Here is a 25751-nt window from a genome sequence, read left to right as displayed (position 1 = left end):
CCGTTCATTGTCTTTGTGACGTCCGACATTTGCAAATTAAGATAAGGAATCCAAAATGCATCCTAATTGGTTATCTTTATGGGGAGGCGAAGCTTAGCCTAAACAACAACAACTAATAAACTATCCTTACTACGGGACTCCCTCTGGTCGCATAACAACTTTTGTCATATTTGAAATTGTCATAACACTTTATGCATAAAATTGTAAGTCATAAAAATCTTCAGTCAGAATTATTCCTGAGCATAACTGGGTTTTTGTCATAAATGAGTTGTCATAATTTTTATAGTCATTAATTTAATTCGCATAAAATTTTAAGTCATATGCTTGATATCCATAATTGTTTTTCGTTCGAAGTATTGCAGTGCATAGTATTAATATAGACATAAAAAATTAAGTCATATATCTATAGTGGTCATAATATGTTTTTTTCATAAAGTTTCAAAAGTTTCAAAATTTTTGTAACCAAAGCATGAATAATAAATGGGACTCCCTCTGGTCGCATAACAACTTTTGTCATATTTGAAATTGTCATAACACTTTATGCATAAAATTGTAAGTCATAAAAATCTTCAGTCAGAATTATTCCTGAGCATAACTGGGTTTTTGTCATAAATGAGTTGTCATAATTTTTATAGTCATTAATTTAATTCGCATAAAATTTTAAGTCATATGCTTGATATCCATAATTGTTTTTCGTTCGAAGTATTGCAGTGCATAGTATTAATATAGACATAAAAAATTAAGTCATATATCTATAGTGGTCATAATATGTTTTTTTCATAAAGTTTCAAAAGTTTCAAAATTTTTGTAACCAAAGCATGAATAATAAATATGTATGGTTGTGAGCAACCTATGAAGCAAATATTACTTTAGTCATAAATGTCATAATCGTAACCACGCAAAGACCGTATAAAAGAGGAGATCGAAGGAGAGGAGCCCCCTCCAGTAGGAGAAACGGTTTTATAAAAGAAACTAATCATAATAGGTAGGTTAGGTTCGTTAGGTTTCTTCAGATGCCCGAAGGGCAAACTACGCAGAAATAGGAGCCCCGCGTGAGCGGGGCTCCGTCGAATTAAGTGTTTGGACGGATATTAGGGAAAAGGTTTTTTTCGAGGAGTTGTTGAGAGGCTAAAATTATGTAAACCATTATGGTTGAAAATTATTATGCTACAAAACGTTATACGTAGAAACATTATAAGTATCGATAACTATGCTTTTAGCTGGTATGACATTTGATTCATTATAATCAAAACCTATATGCACAAAAAATATATGACAACTGCTGAGTATGTCATCAAATATTATGGCTAAAAATGTATGACACATAATAATATGACTTTTAATTTGTATGCGCAATGATGATTATGACACAAGTTGTTATGCGCATCAAAGATATGACCTAAACTTGTATGCAACCCAATATGGACCCATAATAAATATGTATGGTTGTGAGCAACCTATGAAGCAAATATTACTTTAGTCATAAATGTCATAATCGTAACCACGCAAAGACCGTATAAAAGAGGAGATCGAAGGAGAGGAGCCCCCTCCAGTAGGAGAAACGGTTTTATAAAAGAAACTAATCATAATAGGTAGGTTAGGTTCGTTAGGTTTCTTCAGATGCCCGAAGGGCAAACTACGCAGAAATAGGAGCCCCGCGTGAGCGGGGCTCCGTCGAATTAAGTGTTTGGACGGATATTAGGGAAAAGGTTTTTTTCGAGGAGTTGTTGAGAGGCTAAAATTATGCAAACCATTATGGTTGAAAATTATTATGCTACAAAACGTTATACGTAGAAACATTATAAGTATCGATAACTATGCTTTTAGCTGGTATGACATTTGATTCATTATAATCAAAACCTATATGCACAAAAAATATATGACAACTGCTGAGTATGTCATCAAATATTATGGCTAAAAATGTATGACACATAATAATATGACTTTTAATTTGTATGCGCAATGATGATTATGACACAAGTTGTTATGCGCATCAAAGATATGACCTAAACTTGTATGCAACCCAATATGGACCCCCTTACTACCTACCTATCGTTTGTCTCATTACTTATTTTTAACCTTTTAATTATCAAGATATATAATCCTAAATGCATCGTAATTGGTTATCTCTATGGGAGACGGAGTTTAGCTCGCTCGTAAGAATCGAGGTAAAAACTTTCTGAGGTGTTTTTTTTTTATTACTAATAAACAAAAAACACTTATAACTATTACAAAACTTCGCCAAACTACGAAACAGTTTGTTGGCGAATGAAATACACCCAATTATACCTAAATATTTATACCTTCATGCTTAATACTAAACTAAATATGACAAACTTGCAAAGTTCACCGGGAATGTCCCCGCTTGTACCAAGCTACTTGAGGAATTGCGCACGACAACACGAAAAACAGATATGTGTTACCCTCATCGACGTAAGTGGACGTTCCACATCAAATTACCAATAATATGAAGAAAATCATCCTTTCTTCCCGGAATGATATTAATCTTCCTACGTTATTTAATTTGCACGCCCTCCTTGGATCAGTTATTTGATGCTGGAGGTTATATTAAGGCGATATGATTCGACTCATCAACGAATCTGAGGGGGTGAGGTGCGCGGCAAACCGTGAAGCCCCGCCCGCGCGTCCCGCGACCCGCTCGCCGAGATCGTGAGCGCGCGCCGCGCACGGTAAACATAGCAGACGGGTCACAGTATAATGATCTTATGATGGCAGTATTTTAACTAGACCGGGAAATGGTCACGTTTTAGAGTTTTTATTGTATATGTACGTATGTATTTTTTGCATTACGTATTTCTGATCATTTCATGTAGAATTATTATTTTTATATAGACATGTGTACTTATTATTGATCAGTAAAGAACGTTTTAATTTCATGGCAGCGTGTTCGAGTTAAAGTACCTAAAGGAAAGTAACAATTTTAAAGGAGACGGTCAATTAAGGGTTCTATTTATAAAGGTTATTAACCTTAATCAATAATTTTACTTTACAGATTCCTTTAACTCAATAACGCTGCCGTGAAATTAAAACGTTGTTACTGATCAGTAGTACTTATTTATAAGCTCTAAAAACAAAAAAAAACAGTTTCAAAGTAAATTTCTGATAACTTTTTGTCAGTGCAAGCCTTATGGTTTCTTCTTGGCAACATTTTACATGAAAATGTTTTTGGTGGGTCTCATTATCACAATTTCCAATACTTTTGTTGCCTAACTTAATAAATTATTGTTTACAATACCTATCGACTTTATACCTACTTTAATGATCACACAATTTTAACGAAACAATGTTTTCAAGAAAATAATTCAATTAAGGGCGAGTCAAACTCGCGCACCGATGGTACCTACATTATATTAAGTACATTATATAATTTTTTTTAATTAAGTTGTAACTGACTCATCATCATCATCTCAGCCATAAGACGTCCACTGCTGAACATAGGCCTTCCCCTTGGACCTCCATTCCGGTCGGAAGCGACCCGCATCCAGCGTCTTCCGACGGCCTTAACAAGGTCGTCTGTCCATCTTGTGGGTGGACGTCCTACGCTGCGCTTGCTAGTCCGTGGTCTCCACTCGAGCACTTTTCGACACCATCGGCCATCTTCTCTGCGCGCAATGTGGCCTGCCCATATATATATATATAACATTTTCAAGAAGTCTGGTCGCTTGTGGTGAAAAAAAATGTATGGAGAACAGAGTGGCCAACTTTCTTAAAAATAGTTTATCTAATACTGATTCTAAAACGGTATCACACATGCTATTTACATTTCTACAAATAAAGATATGGCCTAGATGGTGTTTAAAGTTAAGTATGGTGCTAACTAGTAAAAAAGACAAAAGTGCGATTATCTCGAAAACCACGAAACTTTTACTAGACCTATAAGTGCATTTTCTGGACCAGCCTAAGCTGCCCTGTCGATGGTTAGAAGGTTGTCCATTAATTACTGGACATTCTGTATAGAGATGTAACTAACCCAAATCGATAGTCACAGCAAGCGATTACGATTGGATGGCACGTACCTAGACTGAGGTATCGAATTGTGACGTATAATGAATTTTTATTTGCGATTTAAATAAAGGTAGAATTATATGGTTTTCGCGCAAGGCATTTAATACACCGACCGAGTAGGTCGCACCCATCGTCAAAATCTAAACTAACTGGGGATCTATTTTAAAGTTTATTTATGTTATTTCTGTGTCAAATTTGTTGTCTGCTAGGTGACGATAAATATATCCATATTTACAGTTGATTATCCACCTTTTCCTTATTTTTATTAAAAGAAAAATGAAAAATTCATATCGATTTACTTAGACGACTACCGATTCATAAAGGTGGTGTCCGGCTAGCCCTAAAATTAAAAAAAAAGACGTAGAACGTAAACGTTCGTAGTGCAATTGTTTTCCTTTGTGATTTCGATGTGCGAGACATTTTACGTTGTATTGCTGTTGTGAGTGACAGATGTCAAATAACGCAAATAAATATGCACACAGTATATGTCGGTGACTTTAGTTCGTCTACGGATCTCCTCATTTCTGATTTGATCACGCAGAGAAACTCCGAGCATAGCCCTCTCCATAGCTCGTTGAGCGACTTTGAATTCACAGATGAGGCCGATAGTGAAAGACCACGTAACTGACTGAATAACACAAAATATTAAAAAAAATTGTCTTATACCCGCCTTATTTTGAACTCCCTGTAATCACACCCCGTATTCCGCACCCTTCACAAATAATCTGATTTAGTAAAGTTCACTAAATGTTTTTTTTTATGATCTTGATCGCGTAATAATGTGTAAAACCCAAAATAGCGTCTTAAAACGTATTAAATTTTTTATAATGTGATCTTATTAAGCATTTATATGAGAAGAGCGACAAAATTTTACGATAGTTATTTATAAATTTTTTTTCGTTTTCAATAAAGAAGGAAGTTTGAGAAAATTTTGTTAATTAACAATTGCCTAAATAACTTTAAGATAAATTTCTACAAGTAGTACATTTGTTGATATGTTTTAAATACACCACAATTTTTTTTTTATTTTCAATGAATATTTAATACCTTTAAAATTATATTGAATGTTACGTAATCGCTTTTTCACGCCATGAGGCGTGGAGGACTGTGTTCAGCGTTGAATAAAAAGTATAAATAATGGAGATACAGTCCTGCAAGTATATAATGTTGTATTGGAAATATCCTCCTCTTTAATAATATTAACTAGATTTTGCCCTGAGCGCGGGGCCCGAGGGCCCCGCGGTACGCGTGTTGTTTGCTGTTGGTGCTGTTGTTGACGTGTTGTTGTTGCTGTTGTTTGTGCTGTTGTAATTGCGTAGTAGCTTGTTTTCCAAAGGGAAAAAGAAACAAAGTTGTACTTTTGCTAGGACAAACAGATCCGCGTGCGAGCACTTCATTCCTGTAGCTCGGTAGCAGTCCGGTTATGTGAGGGTCGCAGTTCTAACCTAACCTAACCCACTTTTCTGGTAGCAGTCCGTTTCTGTGAGGGTCGCGGTTCTAACCTATTTAACCTAACCCACTTTTCTGGTAGCAGTCCGTTTCTGTGGGGTTCGCAGTTCTAACCTAACCTAACCCACTTTTCTGGTAGCAGTCCGTTCCTGTGAGGGTCGCAGTTCTAACCTAACCTAACCCACTTTTCTGGTAGCAGTCCGTTTCTGTGAAGGTCGCATTTCTATCCTAACCTAACCCACTTTTCTGGTAGCAGTCTGTTCCTGTGAGGGTCGCAGTTCTAACCTAACCCACATTGTTGGTAGCAGTCCATTCCTGCTGTTGTTATTGTTGTGTAGTAGTTTGTTTTCCAAAGGGAGAAATAAATAAAGTTGTACTTTTGATAGAAAGAAAAGATCCGCATGCGAGAACTTCATTCCCGACGCTCGGCCTTCGGCCTCGCGTGCTTGGGAAATCGTAACAAGGGTCGTGTTTCAGCTCCAACTTCCTCCTCATGTGTGACGCTTCGGGCCTTCGGCCCAACGCGGAGCTCGGCCTTAGGCCTTCGCGAGCCTTGACGCTTCGCCGTCAGGCCTTCGGCCCGCCGGCTCCGCTTATCAAGAAAGTTGACTTTGTAGGACGTTTGGAGGAACTGCATTCACGCAGCTCGGCCTTCGGCCTCGCGTTTTGGGAGTCGGGGTGGAGGCTCCGGGCCTTCGGCCATCCACTGGGGTCGGCCTTTGGTCTCCCTGCCTGAAGCTCGCCCTTCGGGCTCGCTTAACACACTTTTTGTATAGGATTTTGCTTTGTTCGTCATTCACGCAGCTCGGCCTTCGGCCTCGCCCAAAATTACTGGGGGTGGAGCATGCTTGGACATTCGAGATAAAGCTCCGGGCCTGCCGGCCCTCCGCGGGGTCGGCCTTCGGCCTCCCAGCCTGAAGCTCGCCCTTCGGGCTCGCCTAACCTACTTGGAAATTTGAATTTGGCCCGTGTCCGCCGCCATTTTGGATTTTTCCAAAATTTTTTTTTCACATGGTAATTTTGAGCCCCCAAGCTCGCCGCATGTCAAATATCAGCGCGCTCGGACCAACTTGAAAAAAGTAAAAAAAAAAAAGTCGACCTGTTTGAAATTTTTTAAATGCAGTTTGTTTTGTCTTGGAGCCCTCTATGACATTTGGTCGAGTACCCCCACCCATCTCGCACCGTTTAAAAGTTGCCATACAAAATTAAAATGACCATTATTAACGCCATCTTAGATTTTTCCAAATTTTTTTTTTTCATAGGAATCTAGAGGCCTCTATCTTTCGCCATGCCAAATCTCAGCGCGCTCGGACCAACTTGAAAAAAATAAAAAATAAAGTCGGCCATTTTGAAAAAATTTAAATGCAGTTTGTTTTGTCTTGGGGCCCTCTATGACATTTGGTCAAGCACCCATCTCGCACCGTAATATGAATACTTTTTGAGATATTGGGAAAATTAAAGATCTCTACTTTTTCCCCCTTTTTTTGCTTATAACTTTTGATATTTTGTGTGTGCTACTACACGCTTCGAATGCATTTTTCTAGGCATTATGACGAATCTAATGAGGTATCACACGTATTTTTAGGAGTATTATCTCTATTTTTCACCGTGTTCAGTTTCTCGAACAAGACTAATACAACCAAGCGCAAGATGAACTGCCTGTAGGCACCTTGAACTCTCAATTATATTTAATTCATGTCGACCGTGGTCAAATATTAAAATTAGTGATATGTATTTAGTTCTTAAATAATTGTATTGCGATATGCCTATTAGGGTAATTTTTTCAATTATTTCAATTTGACATTTTATATTTATTTAAATTTATGATTATGATGATGAATTTGCACGCTTGACGGGCGTGGCGCGTTGCATGCGATCCAAAGCCGGGCGCCTTCGGCACCCTCATACTAAAAGCGTAACACTATACATATATTGTAACATCCCCATACTGTATCAATCCAAATAAATAATTTCTGATTTTCAAAGGAGTCAAAGAGCACGAAGGAATATAATCATTTTGCAGATCGGACGTAGGTATATCAGTAAAGGTGAAATACTGTAAATATATCATACTTACATACTCACAATTATATTATCTAGGAATATAATATTATTTACCTACATTGAAATTGGTTGCTGACCTAGTGAAAATACTGAAATATTTTAACTGTTGATGTAGGAAAGCTAGGCGCTTTCAAGCACCTCGTAAAGTATTAGATGCTTCTGTTATCAGAAAGTGTGTTTTTATAGCACTTAGTGACTTTTTCTTACGTTTCATATGCTTTGTTTCCCATTGTTTGTAAATGGTAAAATCACGTGACCGCGCGGAACATACTGACGCAGGTCCGTCCTCTACAAGCGCTGCCGCGCGACTGAAGAGGGCGTAACTGCGTTCGCGAGTGATGGCGGTTGCGGATTTAGTAGGTATTGAAACATAGAAATTATTTTAATGATGTTACCGAGACAAAGTGATCCAAATCATCTAGATTATCTTATTACCTATACATTTATGTAAAAAACAAGTCAAAAAAGTTTGTATTGTAGCTCTGAGATTGATTTATTGTTAAAAAAAGGCGTAACTTTGGAATTTTTTTCTATCGAGCAAAGTTTATCTAATCATGTTTTTGAGATCCAAAACATATCTGCCAGATCCTTAAGTATAAGATATATTTTTTTTACAATTTTAAAACATTGTTTCTTATATTTCCGATGGATTCAAAAAACTGGTTCGCTTAGCTCGTACGGGAAAAGCACGCCTTAATCCTTCAGAGCACAGGACCCATCTTTTGGTATAAAGTCATGTAGGCTATGATAGTTACCAGAGGACCTAATATGGTTGCGCTTTTAATAAATTCACATTACACGAAAGATGATAAAATCGCCACCATACCACCATTCGACCCGGATAATTCATAATTTACCCATGATACATTGTTTTCATAACGCAGAACTATGTACGACTCACTCTTTTGGTTTTACTTGTATGACTGGTTTAGTACGAGTAGAAACGTCTTACGTATAGTGTAGCAATTACTAAATAGATTGGTTGGTATCTGGGTAGATGAGACCCATAGGTATTTAGGTAACCCATATGGGTAGGAATAGTTAACTTGATTTAAACTTACCTGTTTAAAGGATGACTCACGCTAGACCGGGCCGTGGCCGGGCCGGAGCTTCCGGAGCTTCATTTTCTATGGAAAACACCACGTGATCATCAGCCGTCATAGAAAATGACATGTCGGACGCCTCGGCCCGGGCACGGCCCGGGCACGGCCCGGTCTAGTGTGAGTCATCGTTAATAGTGGTTTTTAAAATGGGTATGTTGTTGTTATGGGTCCATACCCATTGTATTTATATTTTTGCAGCAGCAATATTAATTTGTAGTTTTCATGGCTGTGGCAAAAGTCACAAGGGTCACAACCCAAACAACAGCTCCAATTCAAAAATGTCCGCTACTTTCCGAACCCTAACGGAAGCTGATACAAAGAGAGTATTACCACGAAAGTGGCTCCGAGTATCACAAATGCATACAAAAATGCACCCTCACGCCACATTAGCCATTTCCCGATATAGTGTTATCATCCCCCATCCCCGTTTGGCGTGGAAACTCACGGCGTTGCGGTACGTGCGGGGACGCCTATTGCGTATTTGTAGCAATTTTATTGCTGACACTTCGAAAATTTTGTCCTTGAGAAGTAGTTTCCTAAAGGAGTAAAACAACGAATTCGTTGTCAGTTTCAGTCCATAAGTACCTCTCGTATTAGATAGATATAATTAAGCACTTTGTGAGAGTGGAAATTTGTATATACATACCTCCATAATTCTAAGCATAATAAACTAGCAAAAAGCAGAGCTTTGTAAGGGCTCGCGGAGTTTTTCTACCTAAACGTACCGGACCGCGACTTTGATCCAATTCGAGGCTTGTTTCATGTTCGATCGAGTGGGTACGTAATAAGTCCGTTAAGAACGCAGCTATAAGTGAGAGCAAGAAAGAAATATACTAACCGGACCCGGTTGCTGTCCGGTACGCCTGTCTGTTACAGCTTCAACTTTGTCCATTAAAAACGTGTCCGACGAGAGTCAGAGACGACAAAATCAAATTGCCAATATCATCCACACGTAATATACAATTTCATAAACGCTTATTACATCCTACAAGGTCGCCCAGTACTTTTTGTAAGGAAGCCAACTGGCTTTCCTACATAATGTTGGGTCAGCGAGCCAATTTCCTTAAATTTATTTTTGCGTCCACACCACACAATTGACCGAAAAACTATCCCGACTGGACACCTGATGCATTCCTGTTATCCCTCATTAGGGACATAGGGCTCGCAGAAGAATTCTCCATTTGTCACGATCTTGAGCGGCTTCTTCCAGCTCTTTCCAGCCGAGTCCAGTTGAGCCAGCCTCTCTCTCAACTGATCGCCTCCATGTAGTACAAGGCCTCCCCGACCGCCTACTGCCGGCCGCATGCCAGCGGAGACCCTGCTTGGCCAGATGGCTGTCCGGCCTACGGAATACGCGTCCGATCCAGCGCCATTTCCTTTCGAGGATTTCCCTTCCTATGGGCTTCTGTTCCGTCATCTGCCATAGTCTGACGTTTGAGATGGTTCGTGGCCAGTAGATCCCTAGAATGCGTCGCAGGCATTTGTTTACGAACACCTGCAGACGATTGGTGACATCTTTCCTCACAAGCCATGTCTCGCAACCGTACAGCAGGACCGACTTGACGTTGGAGTTGAACATCCTGATTTTCGTACGTCGAGTTATCACGGTGGACGTCCATACAGGCTTCAGCTGCGCATATGCTGCTCGCGCCTTGTTGATGCGCGATTCAACATCGCTGTCCGCTCCCCCTGAAGGGTCGACCACACTCCCTAGGTACGTACGTACGACTGGACACCTACTGGCGGTAATTACGCTGCTCCGCACATAAACACACAGACACAGTTCCACTAGGTACAGCCAGGGTTCAGCATCAGCTCTATCTTGGGTACTGCTCTTCTAAGTGTTCATTAAGACGTGTCAGATGAGCAAAACAGCGTGTGCCTATGTTGCACCAAACCTGAGTTCCGCTACGTACAACCAGGGTTCAGCATCAGCTCTATCTTGGGTACTACTCTCCTAAGTGCTCATCAAGACGAGTCGGATGACCAAAACAGCGTGTGCCTATGTTGCAACAAACCTGAGATCCACTAGGTACTGCCAGGGTTCAGCATCAGTTCTATCTTAGGTACTGCTATCCCAAGTGCTCATCATGACGAGTGGATTGACTAAAACAGCATGTGCTTGTGTTGCACCAAACCTGAGTTCCACTAGGTACAGCCAAGGTTCAGCATCAGCTCCATCTTGGGTACTACTTTCCTAAGTACTCATCAAAACGAGTTGCATGACCAAAACAGCGTGTGCCTATGTTGCACCAAACCCGAGCTCCACTAGGTACTGCCAGGTTTCAGCATCAGCTCTATCTTGGGTACTACTCTCCTAAGTGTTCATCAAGATGAGTCGGATGATGTGCCTTTGTTGCACCAAACCTGAATTCCACTAGGAACTGCCAGGGTTCTGGGTCATTTTGTTGAACTGCACGCCGACGTTGCAATTGGCGTGCAGTCGGCGTGCAGTTCCCATACAAGTTGCAGTCGTGTATCGGCCCTAAGTCACTGAAACTTTTATTAATATGCTTATCTTTATTTATAATTTTAGCAGTTCCAAGCAATAGTAACACTAAATGCGCCATTCATTAATTACGTAAGACAATTTTTGCCAGTTTTTGACCCCCTCCCTCCCCTATCTAAGAAATAATAAGAATAGGCTGACCCCCTCTCCCTCCCACCACCCTATATTACCATATATGACGTATAAATCTAAAGGAAGAAATGAGTACACATTTGGTTTGTTTTAGTGTTTATTTTTCAAAAAAATATTTTTATGAATGTTTATTTGTAACTGTACAAAGGTATTTGAGCTCGTTTAAGCTAACTCTGCACAGTGTTTGATAGCATAGAGTGTGGAAGTATTATTATTATTTTAAACGTTATAACTTCATAGAGATTAAAATAAAATCGCATCTTTGTGATCTTACGTAAGAACTATGAAAACCCCCTCCCACCCCATTGTAATAAAAAATAAGATATGTTCGATCCCCCTCCACCCCTAAGTCGTCTTACGTAATAAATGAATGGCGCCAAAATTGTTTCTCGAACTGAAAATACCCGATTTAAGTTTGCTAACACAACATGATTGATCAGTTCGTCAGCGTCACAAAACTGACGTGAGCTTACTGTGGGGCTTAGTCAATTTGTAATGTAATGTAATTTGTAATGTAAGAATGTCTAATATTTATTTTTACTACTAATGCCATCTGTTAGAGAAATAAATAATTAACATTAGCACCAATGTTAATTCATTGTTTTGCCAACAGATGGCGCTAGTAGTAATACAAAGTGTTATTACTTTATTTTATTTTCTTAGGTTTATAAAATGATATTTTTATGTTTGATAACACATCTAGACATGAATATAAATTACTATGTTAAATCTCAAACCTAACAGTGCAGTAGTTTTTCCGTAAAGTGTACCACAAGAATGCATAGTTTGTCGAATAGTGATAGGGCTCGCTTCGCTCGCCCTAATAATGTCATCAATTTCATCACGCCCTTAAGTCTGCTTAGAAAAAATTATGCTAAGCTTACAAAAACGAATTAAGGATGACTGAACGGGCCGTGGCCGGGCCGTAGCGTCGTTTTCTATGGAAAGCACCACGTGATCACCGATCAGCCGTCATAGAAAATGACATCTCGGACGCCTCGGCCCGGGCACGGCCCGGTCTAGCGTGAGCCATCCTTTAGTAAAACATCCTCCAAGTGAGTCTAAAAAGGACGCTGAGTTCACATCCGAAAATTCCTAAGAAAATGAGGAATGAGGAGAAATCGATGAATATTACTATATTCATCGATTTCTCCTCATCGTAATGTACTCATTACGATACAAGTGCGAAAAATAGGAAACTCGCAACGAGTGGCGATAAATATAAACACGACCGATGGGAGTTGGGGAACTTGGACAGAGAAGCATGGCTGTCTTTGGTGTCGGAGACCAAAATCCGTTTCGGGTCGTCGCGCCACAGCAGCTTAGCAGTAAGTAAAATGTTGGCTGCACATCTGTAGGTAAAAGATGGCCACTGACGAGCCTTCCAACAGTCCAAATAGCGTGGCTGCAATCCAAAATCGGTCCGTGGATGTCAAAAACGTACAACGTTTAATATTAGGATGCCGTCCATTTGGATGAGTCCATTGTAACGGCATCCATTTGGAAGGCTCGTCAGTGGCCTGCTTTACTCTTCCGTGTGTCCCTCCTACAGGATAGCGTTTATAAATAAACACATTAGTGTGGAAGCCGGATTCAGCTACAAAGGCCCGGGAGACGCCGATATTTTGGCCCACGATAATTTCTAATGCATCATTAGTGAGTAATAGCATTTATTATTGGTGATGAAAGAAAGTTCTTTTGTGATTGCTTGCTCCTAATGTATGTTTATTTGTTTCATGGTTAAGTAGATATTGAATAATGATATGAGTTTATAAGTTTAAGTTGCCAGAATCGAAAAATTTAAGTAAAAAATTTAATCTTGACCTAATCTGATTAAACTGATTAACATATAAAGTAATATTTATTATAGTCTGGCTTACAATGTTACTTTGACGCCGGTTTTTGGTAAGCGGGATATTTTCTTGCTAAGTTTATGTACGTTACAAAAACCGTAATGTTGTGATAACGGAGCAGAAAATTAAAGGTAAACAAGGAAAACCCTCAGAAATTTATCTACCATCCTTTTGTTGTATAACACAGTTTTTCTAGTAAAAATGTATGCAATAACAGTACGCGTAATCATGTAACGTCAGAGTTTCTGTTTTTCTTAACCCTTTATCTACTCTATAAACAAAATAACTAACGCTTTTAAGTTCTGAGTAAACATGAACTCACGGCCTTTTTTTCACCTTTAAGAGTTATAAACATTTGTCATGACAATACAAACCATTCGATATAAAGTGAGAGAAACTCGGAGTGAGAGAAAAGAGCCGCCGGCCGTCAGGGTAAGATTTGAAATTTTCCCAACAATGTCCCGCCGACGTCCAATTTTCCAACAACAGCCGTAGACGCTGCATATTGTCGCTGCCAACAGTACACATCACCGACATGTGTTGAAGTGAGGGTATTATTAAATTTCCCAATATTCAAGAGTTGATATGGCAAGATGGTCCAAAATTTTAAATTTATCAACCAATTGTTTTAGAAAATTTTTAAATGTCGGAATCCAATCGAGACTGCGATCATATATAACCATGGATACCGCCTTTAGGAACATTACCGTTCAAATTCTCGGGCCAAATTAGCACACATACACAATTACGCCTACATTCAAATAAGACGACGCGTTTACAGAGCCTGTAATCAAAGCTGGTAAACAAAATAAGAGTCATCTTTATTACACTAATGGTACATAGCTAAGTGTAGATGAAATGCATATAATGTCAATAACTACCAATCAGCGACATTAATCCGCTAATAACCTTCTTGCTGTACGTACTGGCCGCTGAGAGTTCGCGGTTCATATTTGATTAGAATATGACTTGGACAGGGATAGGTTTATGCCATACAGTGAAGAACCAGTCAAATAATTCACGTATAATAATTTAATGCAGATTAAAAGATAACTAGTTAAAATGTTGTTATGACATGACAGACTAACTTGAAATTGAAATTGAAATCTTTATTGTCATATTGTGAGTTACAATGATTTTAAAATTATGTTAAGGTAGAATCATCACAATCAACCGCGATGCGGAGTACAATGTTAATACTAAAACTAATCTTACAGCTAAATACTTATACAAATGTCATGCCGTTACATGTGATACGAATAAAATGATGGGTAATATGTCAATGAGCAAATTAATAAATATTACTATTCTTACTAATTATTGTTTGAAGGCATAAAGTGGTCACTTATCTTATAGTAAGATTTTTCTAGGCACCATTTATAAAGTTTTCGTCCGAAGTCAGGTTGTTCAAGTATTTTAATTTCATTAGGCAAGTGGTTAAATGTGTGAACAGACATATAAAACACACTCTTTCTAAAGTAAGCTGTTTTGTGATCAATGGGATAGCACAAGTTAAAGCCATGGAGTTTTGACGTTATTCTCGGATTGCTTTTTTGTACATTAAACTTGTGTAGATTTTTTTTCACATAAAGACAAATTTCATATACATATAAAGAGGGGACCGTTAGTATTTGTAATTCCTTGAACAATGGCAGGCACGAGTCTCTACTACGGGCGCTACAGATCGCCCTTACACATTTTTTCTGCAGCTTAAAAACTCTGTTAATGTCTTTGCAATTGCCCCATAAGATGATGCCATAGCGGAGGTTGGACATTATATGGCCATGAAATGCCGTTATCGATGCTTGCCTGGAAGCGATATTTCTCTAACTCAACATAAGTAAATATATCATTGTTGTATAAATGTATTCCGCTATAATAAGTATTTTGTATATTTTATTATTAATCTGCATGGCAGTGCGAAGTCACGTTCAGGTATAGTCTGTCCGTTTTTCTAAGATCAAGTACGCCATAGTAAATGTATGGCGAACTTGATCTTAGAAATCGGACTGGCTATACAGTCTTCAATATTTACATGGGTACACGAATCGGGTCAAAAATATTTGAACAGGCGGAGTCACAATAAATCCCCACTTTCAGTTCAGAATATGTTATATGTATATAGCCGGTCAAGCAAGTGTAATAGGCGGAGCGCCGGGGGTGGGAAGGGGGCGATTCAGTAAACACAGTATACCGGTTGACAGATGTAATACCTTCCAGCTTGTACACTCTAATCCTCACAATACTTACTATTCTATCATTATATATAATTATTCTACGTGACCGAAGAGGAAATCCCTTATCGAGTGGAGGCGCAATATCTACATTTAATGTGCTGATCACTCAATATGCACAGACGTGCCAATATGAATGTCTGCCTATCGCACAAGTTTGTCAGTAGAAAAAGGTGCAAAATTAAAATTTTGTATAGGACCACAGCCGTTCGCGCGCTTACATTTTCTCAATTTGCCGCTCTTATAATATTTTAAACTTTCGCGTTTTGAACACATATTAACTCACATTATACGAAACGAAACTGATTTACGTCGGTAAATCAAGGTAATTGAATATAATCCGCGTTAAACCCGTCTATAATGTGAGTTAATATGTTTGCCGCTCTTTTCTACTGACGGAAATGGCTTGAGAGAGAACCTACATATATGTGACAGTAGAGGGTGGATTCAAATGATATGATAATGTGTGTATTTGTTAAATTAATTCAGTGAAAGCATGATAGGAAAAATGTATCTACATATAGGAGACCGGGTATGATTATCTCACGGGTTATATCTCATGAATAGAACATATTCTAGATATCTTGCCAGGCATCCACTCAATTTCATGTCTCTCTAATTGGACAGCTTTTTTCCATAGTTCTCTGCGAATAGCATCTTGTGGGAATCTGAATGGAAAGTAATGTAAAATGACAATACCAAATTTGATTATTAATTTGAAATAACTAGGTAGTTTTTTTATAGCTCCATCTCATGAAATAAAAAAGGAAAATACAAATCTGTAAGAAGGAATTTATTACTACATTTATAATTATATAGAAAATACCTAAACCAAACACAAGTTAATAAAATAGTCTACTTCATTTAGCATAACACCATCCCTATTATCCTCGCAATTTAAAAAGTCGTATGTTGTTATGAAAGTCGTATGCAGTTGTTACTTTTTAGCTTAGCACGGTAGTATTGAAAACAAATCGTCATGTTTTTTCCAAATTTTACTGAAGTTATCTGTTTACTACAAGTGAAAAGTGATTCCACTGTCCTTGGTATGAACTAAAATAAGTTCTGCACCACTTCACGACACATGAATATATTTTTAATTACAAAAAAACGTTGTTTTTATAAATCAATTTAGCCATTTGTCACTGACTGTCATCTCGGTGGTACTGAGATTGCCAATCGAGCAGTTTGTAAGTACCGCCTATCGCGGGGTAGTTTGCGTTGGGTCATAATTGAGCGGACAGAATACTTCCATGTATAGCATTTCGCTGACTATACTGGCCTATTGACCTAAATTGACATGATAGCCGTCCTACTTTAAATCTGCATATATTTCAATAAACATACCATAATATACTTAACAATTTTAAAACCAAAAACTGTGCTCGTTATTTTTATAAAAACGCTATGAAATCTGATCGCTAGTACAGTCACCTGCAATAATATGTTACTCTTCGAAGGCCGCAAAAATATGTGACACGCTCTTATGGCTCTACAAATACGATCGTGTCAGATATTTTTGCGGCCTTCGTTGTGTAACATATTATTGCAGGTGACTGTACTACTCGTCATCCGCGACTAAGAAAAAAAGTGTCTCAAGTCGTATTCAAGATAGGCGAGTTACGCATGGCAGTTATATTAAAATGGCAGGCGGCATTCGAGATCGGCGTTCAAAGTGTGAAATTAAATTTTGAAGCAAAGTAGACACAATTTACGGCACTACAGCTTGTTTTCGCGTCCATGTTTGTATGGAGTGAACCATCTTAGAAAAGCCATGTCTTGTCCCAGACGTTTATATTTTCAAAGCGCACCTGTGAGCTGAATCTTCCCATTTCCGGTCGTTGATAAAAGATGGCGGACGATATTTTACTCGTTCATCGGTGTTTACATTAAAATGTTTACTCTTTTTTATACCTCGTCGGTGACAAAGAAATTTACGAAACGCTTGATGGTAAACAATTACCGTAGCCTATGGACACTTGCAACTCTCGTGCCCATATTTCATGCGCGTTGGCGACCCTTAAAAACCTGCAAGTAGGTACACTTATTTTTGAATCGGACTATTTATCTAGTCCAATCTCTTTACGCTTCACTTAGATCAGTTTCAGGCACTTACTCTCCAATATGCAGGTTATGTAAAATTGCCAATGGTTTCTGTGTCAAGGCAAATATGCACTGTGACCTGTGTAAGGTAAGGGCCTAAGTAAATTTTCAATATTGACGACCGGTCTGGCCTAGTGGGTAGTGACCTTGCCTGTGAAGCCGATGGTCCTGGGTTCGAATCCCAGGAAGGGCATTTATTTTGTGTGATGAACACAAATATTTGTTCCCGAGTCATAGGTGTTTTCTATGTAAATAAGTATGTATTTATCTATATATAAGTAGGTATGTATATCGTCGCCTAGCACCTATTGTACAAGCTTTGCTTAGTTTAGTTTGGGTTGCTCTAAATTTGTCCATGAGTATAATTACCTACGCGCGTGCGATAGAGATAGGAACAAGCGGGTCAACGAACGAAATTCCTTGTGCTGTCCTTTATACCAACGCCAACAAGTCAATAAAGAGCCTAAAGCGAACCATAGAGAAATAATAAAGGATAGAGTGCTCACTCCATACATCAGTTTTCTTACCAAAACGCTTATTATTTTCATAGTCGACATCTAGCGTCAAGTAGCGGATATGTCAGTACTGCTACTTGACAATAGATGTCGTGCTCAACAATTTTCAGCTAATACTATAACCGGATTAACCGGAACTCTATTTTCAACTCCTTCTGCTTGCATGCCGCGACACTCGTGACATCTAGTGTCAAGTAGCGGTACTGATAAATCCGCTACTTGACGCTAGATGTCGACTATGAAAATAATAAGCGTTTTGGTAAGAAAACTGATGTAAGGAGTGAGCACTCTATGCTTGAGTCTATTCTTTTTCGCTCGTGTATGAATCGATGATTGATTGACAAAAGTAAACGTTCATCCATCAGGAAAGCTTGATTGATGACTTCCGTTCGTAGGTACCTGTATATTAACGCATTCAATAGCTATTTTACTTATTTCAAACAGGCATCAATGTTCCTATTATGGTATAACTTTAAACTTTAAGGGTACTTTAACGGTACCGTAAAATAGGGTGAGTAGGGTCAAAAGTGAAATTCAAATCTCGATACCATTTTATTTTTAACCGACTTCCAAATCTCAAAGAAGGAGGTTATCAATTCGGTTGTATGTTTTTTTATATTTACATATGAAAACTGAATGGTGTATATAATAAGTGTTCCGGACGTTTGTATTTTAGTTTTTATTTTATTTTGCGTAGGTCCATTTCATAACTTTGACGATAAAGAGGAAAACCCACCTCACCCCGTAGTGCCTCGTATTTGGGGTGAGAGGGGTTTCCATACAAAGGTGATTTTGGAAGATTGTTGGATCGATTTTTTTTTATTATGCGTATTACTATAGCTCCGTTTTAAATTGGAATACATTATTTTTGTAGCAGTAGCCTTAAAATCCCTTTTCACCCCCCTCTCAAACCTTCTCTCCCCATTCATAACCCACCTCTCCCCGCGAAACCTACTCACCCCGTTTTACGGTAATTTGTTTGTATACATTTATTTCATTTTAAATATAATTATACGTGGCTATACAATATGCATCTTTCCGAGTTTGTGTATTTTTAACTATGGACGATGTATTTTTATATGTTAATAGTAAAAAATGCTCAGGGTTCATTCAAGTTTTGGATTAGAATAAAAACTGGACGATTAAAATCTTTTTAAAGTCTTCCATATTTCTTGGTTGCATTTAAACATATAACCCAGATTTGAGATACCACTGTTCAGCTCCAGTAGTGACTTTGGTTGTTATGATGAAGATAAATCTTATAATTATATTTGTATAATAAAAAGTAGGTAATTAAAAAAATCGTTTAAACTCGCGTAACCTGTACAGAGAGCGTAATCCGACAGGCACGGAGTGTAACAGATTACCGGTTCAGTCTTCCTACTGCAAACTTTTTCATTACGGCGCTTCTGCCCAAGCACAGACTTAGAAAGGACAAACTTTGCACAAAATTACGTGAAACAGAATAATTTGCATACACATATAAACGCAACAGTTTTGCTCTTAAATTTATCAAATTCACGCTTACTTTAATTTCTCTGTACTTTAAGTGACAATCATTATAAATATAAATGGAAAAGGAACTCTGTCTGTCTGCCTGTTACCTCTTCATGCTTCAACCATTGCACCACTTTAACCGATTTTGATGAAATTTGGTATGGAGATAGCTTGAGTCGCGGGAACGAACTTAGGATAGTTTTTTATTCCGGAAATCACCCTTATGGGGATGAAAAGGGGGAAGCAATTTACTGTGGAAGTTTGATAGGAGTACTTATTTTATGCTAACGTAGTTGCAAGCAGGAGCTAGTAATTTCATGTTCCGTAAATATAATGCGTTATCAGTAAAGTTTTGATTTAGGTACAAAATAATTTTAAAATTTCGTAAGCTATGCTGATGACACACAACACAACACACAAAATAAGTACAAAAACCTGTCAAGTGCGAGTTGGACTCGCGTTCCAAGCAAGGGTTCCGTACATTACCCATTTTTTAACAATGTATTTTTTTTTTTGGAACTTGAATGAAATGGCTTTAAAAAAACCCGTAGGGGTCGGATCAAAAACTAAGTAATAGTCCGACTCACGCTTGACTGCACATTTCTAGTAGGTTTTCCTGTATTTTGTTCAAAATTTTAGACCCAGTAGTTTCAGAGATAAAGGGGGGGGGGGGGGTCGGACAGACAGACGCATAAGTGATCCTATAAGGGTTCCATTTTTTTCCTTTTGAGGTACGGAACCAACAAAAAAAAGGCAGACTAAAATCAATTCCGTATTATCTGCTGAAATAGTTTGCATGGCTGTCTTTAGACTGCTATAACCTTTATCCGAGACAGTGAGCGCTGAAATCCGCCATACTGTTTACAAGTTCGCTAACTAAGTATCTACCTGCAACGAAGAGTGCTAATACTTGCCAGCTGGGAGCGATTCACGAAACAAGCGACTTAGCGGATACATTTAACTCAAAGCTACTTTATAAATTCTCTAAGGTTTATGAATTAAATGGACATATCCCGGGATCTGGCTGGCGAAGACAGCTGCGTATACCTAATAGAGCTCAACATTGCTACAGGGTTCTCCACGGGTCGGGTATATTAAGTGGTCTCCAATGGATAGTAATAGTAATTTCAGCCTATATACGTCCCACTGCTGGGCACAGGCCTCCTCTCATGCGCGAGAGGGCTTGGGCTATAGTCCCCACGCTAGCCCAATGCGGATTGGGGACTTCACGTACACCTTTGAATTTCTTCGCAGATGTATGCAGGTTTCCTCACGATGTTTTCCTTCACCGAAAAGCTAGTGGTAAATATCAAATGATATTTCGTACATAAGTTCCGAAAAACTCATTGGTACGAGCCAGGATTTGAACCCGCGACCTCCGGATTGAAAGTCGGACGTCATATCCACTCGACCACCACTGCTTCTCTAATGGATAATGTGAATAAACACAAGATTTTAGGACGAATGAGGCAAACGTGCTCGGGGTGGGGCACGTATGAGTTGGTCAAACGCTATGAAGAGGTCGGCAGCCTGCACCTAAGTCCACACACCTTATGACCGCACAAAACGGAGACGAAGTACATGTGGTCGCGATCCTCACTTCAGCAATGAGTGAACGAGTAGGAAGAAGACTTCCATAAGGTAGTGGTACTAGTGCTCGACATGCTAATGACACCCTGCTGTCACCTCTATTGACAATGACTTTTTCAAGGTGACATGTACTGGGACCGTGTCGAGCACCAGTACCACCACCTTACAACCCCTGAAACCAATTCAAAACCAGCCATGTTGTTCGGTTTACCTTGCTAGGGTTCAGATTAAAAAATCAAAAACAAACTCATAGACGAGTACAATTTTTTTAGTGAATAGACAGACTGCATGTTCACCAAATGCGGTCCCCGAAGTTTAAATGGCTATTTCGAACTAGGTCTTATATATTTTGTTTTAGTACGAAGAAATAAGTATTTCTTCCAATTCTAAGTGGTAGTTTGAAAGATTTAAAACAGTTCATTGATTCAGTAAAAATATTTATTTAACCTGTACCCAATAGTTGACTGGTAGAGAATGCTCGAAGGCATTAAGTCCGTCATTTGTATTTTTTTATATTGTGCAATAAAGGTTAAATAAATATTTTTACTGAATCAATGAACTGTTTTAAATCTTTCAAACTACCACGAATACTATCAAACTACACAATGGGACTTAATAGCGTATCTTAAAACTTAAATACGCGATTAAGTCCCGTTGTGTAGTTTGATAATGTTTAATAATCGTGAAAGTTTAAATCAGTGTTACCACGAATACTGGTAGTATTCAGAAACGAAACCCAGTACGACGGCATAATATTATATAACTAACTATGTAATTACATACGACGCTCCGGCTGTGGAATAAGCTCCTTGCCAAGGTTGCATCGGGGTTTTACAAAAAAGGAGTGTACATTTGCAGGTGCCCATAGGCTACGGTGACCGCTTACTATCCAGCTGGGCATATGCTTGTTTGCCACCGACGTGGTAAGAAAAAACTAACACGTGTGACTAACAATGTTGATGTAAGCCCGAAAATAACATAATACAAAATCAACTAACATCCACAGATCCTTAGGTGATTATACTGATTATGCTATATTTTTTGTTTTTATTATAGATTATTATTTAATATACTAAGTTACTTTCTCGTGCCAGTTTTTTCTAAAAAGGTTTCTGCAGAGTAGGTAAATGATAACCTCGTCGTTCTTAATCCGACGGAAAACCTAAAAATAATATCGACATATACATGTCGTAGGCCGATCGTAAGATTGGGCAGATCGTAATGTTCCTGTGTAATGTTTTGACGATAGTCACATTAAACCAATACATAGGTAGGATAGGTTCGATAGGTTTCTTCAGATGCCCGAAGGGCAAACTGCCCAGAAATAGGAGCCCCGCGTAGCGGGGCTCCGTCGGCTCAGGGAACGAGTCAAAGATGTTCACGTTTCACGATATGCCAAGGAATTTCACCATATGCCTGATCTTACGATCGGCCGCCGACATACATACAGGACTATAGTTAGATTTAGACACGAGATGAGAATATTACATTACTTATACGCAATACAATGTTAATGATACTAAAACGGATACGTTAACTATTATGTAAACAATTTTATCTCAAACATGTGCTTCATTAATATTATGGATATTCTGTCGCGATCAACTGACCGTGGGGAAAATCTCACGTATAACATCAATATACATGAATAATAATAACAAAATCTGATGCTTATAGCAAGTAATGTCCAACGGAATGTCATTTAGATAAGTGGAATCGAAGACGAAGCAATGCTACCCGAGACACTTATTGCGCTTTTATACTTTGACGTTATTACTCATCTAGCGAAGAAACCAAGTTTAGAAGTACGAGTTGACCCTGAACTTCGTATCCATGACTTAGACCTGCAAACTCCCATACACTCGAATAAATTTAAAACGATTTTGGACACAAACCAAAAAAAGATTCCAATAAAGAATTACCTTCGATCAAAAACGAAACAATACATGGTTTCTTCAAACACCAAGCACAATCCAGAATCGCTGAAACATGTTTGTACAACTTTCAAGTACGCCAAATGTTTGAACACTATGGATAAATGCAAGTGGTACCTTGAAGGCGGATGGGTAGACGCAGATGTTCAGAAGCCTGAAGAATATGAAGATTTAGAGGATGAAGATTTGGAGCATGAAGACAGTGAAGTGGATAAAAGAAAAGAAAGTAGAAAAACTGACAAACATAGACGTAAAAAGTATAAAAGTACTACGGACGTTTATACGGGACTTAAAAAGATGAATGTGAAACTCGCTGCACCAGGTATACCGTACAGAAAACGTTTGGCTGAAACTCTATAGCACGTATTGGTGGTTATTTGATTGTTTTAGTTTTGAACATTTAGAATTGAGTTCGTTTTTCGCGTAAGTACTAAAAGATTATAGTCAGTGAACCATGAATCGGTGTGAGTATATGTTTTTAGATTTACATGCATAAATTTACATATTTTAAGTATACAAAATATAGTTGTTACATTAGTGATCAAATTTTAATACATACATTTCATAGTAATGCATCGTATAGGTACATTTGAGGAAATCACAAAAAATGAAAGTAATGTCCACAAACGAAAAATATAAAAATAAATCACATTTTTCACGACGACACACCCTATTCAATTTACCCAATGAAAAGCACCCGTATGATACGAAAAGTAATAAAATACGTGACGTTTATCACAAACGTCACCGAACCTTTTAGCCGAGTAAATTGGGAAACAATAACTCAAACCTGAATGACCGATAGCGAACGTCCTCGGGGCTCAACCGGCGTTTTGTCATACTAATTTGGAGACGGTTTTTACCCTGGAACAGCATTAATTCACCAACGAAAGCAATATGTCTCCCGAAAGTTTCCAATTTACACAATCCCATCGTAAATCTGAAGAGCTTTGTCTGAAATTTTAAAATATTAGGGCCGGTGTCGAAGGAAAAACTCGAGAGATACTGGAACGCCCCGGATTACGATTAGGGTTGAATGATTTATTTTGTTTAAATTCCACCGTTAAATTTTGATGTGACTCGTTAGGGTTGCCGCGTTTCAAAGGCTATTCATTAGAGGGCTCGCGACGTATTCTGATTTGTAAATCCTGATTCCATCAGGATTTTAATTTGTGTCTCTTTGATTCAGCTTTGTATTGAGCAATTTTTTGTAATCATTTTAAAATACAACAATGTCACTAATAAGTAACAAAGTAATACTTTTGCCCTAGCAAATTCACTAATTAATAATATTAATATACCAGGTGTGGCGTGTAACACGAGTAAATAATTAAAACACAGATTGCACTCCTCTAACGGTGACACCTTTGTTCAATAACTTTTAAAAATTATGAAGTCATTAGACTTCCTATTTTTTATACAAAATAAATATTATCTTAAATGTACGCCATTATCATTGTGATTGACGTTGCTTGTCACGTCTTAAACATAACTAAATTCGCAATACGCGTCTTAAAAAAAACTTTAAAGTGTATCAAAAATCAAAACACAAGTTATTTTTAAAAGTCGCTGAACAAATGTTGGTTAGTAGGAGGAATACAGCCTACAGTTGAATTTTTTGCTAGTATTACAGACCACACCCGGTATGTAGTATCTACTCCTTAAAAGCTATAAAGTATGGCTACTTATATAGACTGTTATCAATTAGTTACCCTTCGTCTTTGTAATAAAATTAACAAGTATTTACTTCATTCGTCATTAGTTTTTCTCACTGTAATACGTCTAGGCTGTAAAAAATAAACATATTATAGGTATCTTCAATCACCAAACCAAATTTACCAAAGAAGCCCTTTTGCTACCTTGAAAAAAACCGGCAGTTACTGTGACAAACTTGTGGATTCAGTACAAATAGTCCTCAGCGGGCGAACTTGCCAAGAAATAAGCTAAATTGACGTAAAACTCAGCAGAAAGTTAACATCTGACGCCATCTTAACTTAAGGCCGATCCTGTTCTAACAATTTGATAAGGTCTTATTTCGATATACTCTTGAGTCCTGATATCACACGACGTAGCAACAAATTGTTGTATATTCCGTTTACTAAAAATAAATACCAATCAAACTCCTTTTTGATGAGTGCATGTAGATATTGAAGATTTAATAATAATTAATATAATTTTAAAAAATTGATATAATTAATGACTCCTTGATTAATAAACGTCAAGTTCGACTGTTGTTGTTAATTTTAAATTTAACCATCCCGTATTTTGTTTTTCTCTTAATGAGCTATTAAAATAAGTGGTGGCAACTATATTTGTGACGTTCCACGGGAAAAGGTACCTTATGAGGGTTTCTAGTTTCGGAGATATGAAATGTTTTGTAAAGAGGTGAAAAAATGCTCAATTTTTTTTTATTGTGTGATCTGAAACCTTAATGCGTAACGTTTGTTTACCTGTTTTTATTTTTGTTATAAGTTAGTTATAAGCCTAGTAATGTCGTCTCAAAGTTTAGTAGAAAAGGTACCTTATGGAAAAAAGATTGAAAATTCCCAAAAAAACTAGTCAATACGGGAAAAGAAGTTTGGTAGAGAACTGTATTAGCATTCTGCAAAACTAATTTGATAATTTCAGTTCTGGTTGGGGCGCCTCGCAAATATTATAACCGTACATCGACCGACATTACAAATCCAAGTAGCCTGCTATTATACCAAAGTTACTCTCGTCAAGTCTTTCTTAACTAGAATA

This window comes from Cydia splendana, chromosome 14, assembly GCF_910591565.1.
Source record: "Cydia splendana chromosome 14, ilCydSple1.2, whole genome shotgun sequence".
In the NCBI taxonomy this organism is placed as follows: Eukaryota; Metazoa; Arthropoda; class Insecta; order Lepidoptera; family Tortricidae; genus Cydia; species Cydia splendana.
Note: the sequence above shows the minus strand (reverse complement) of the source record.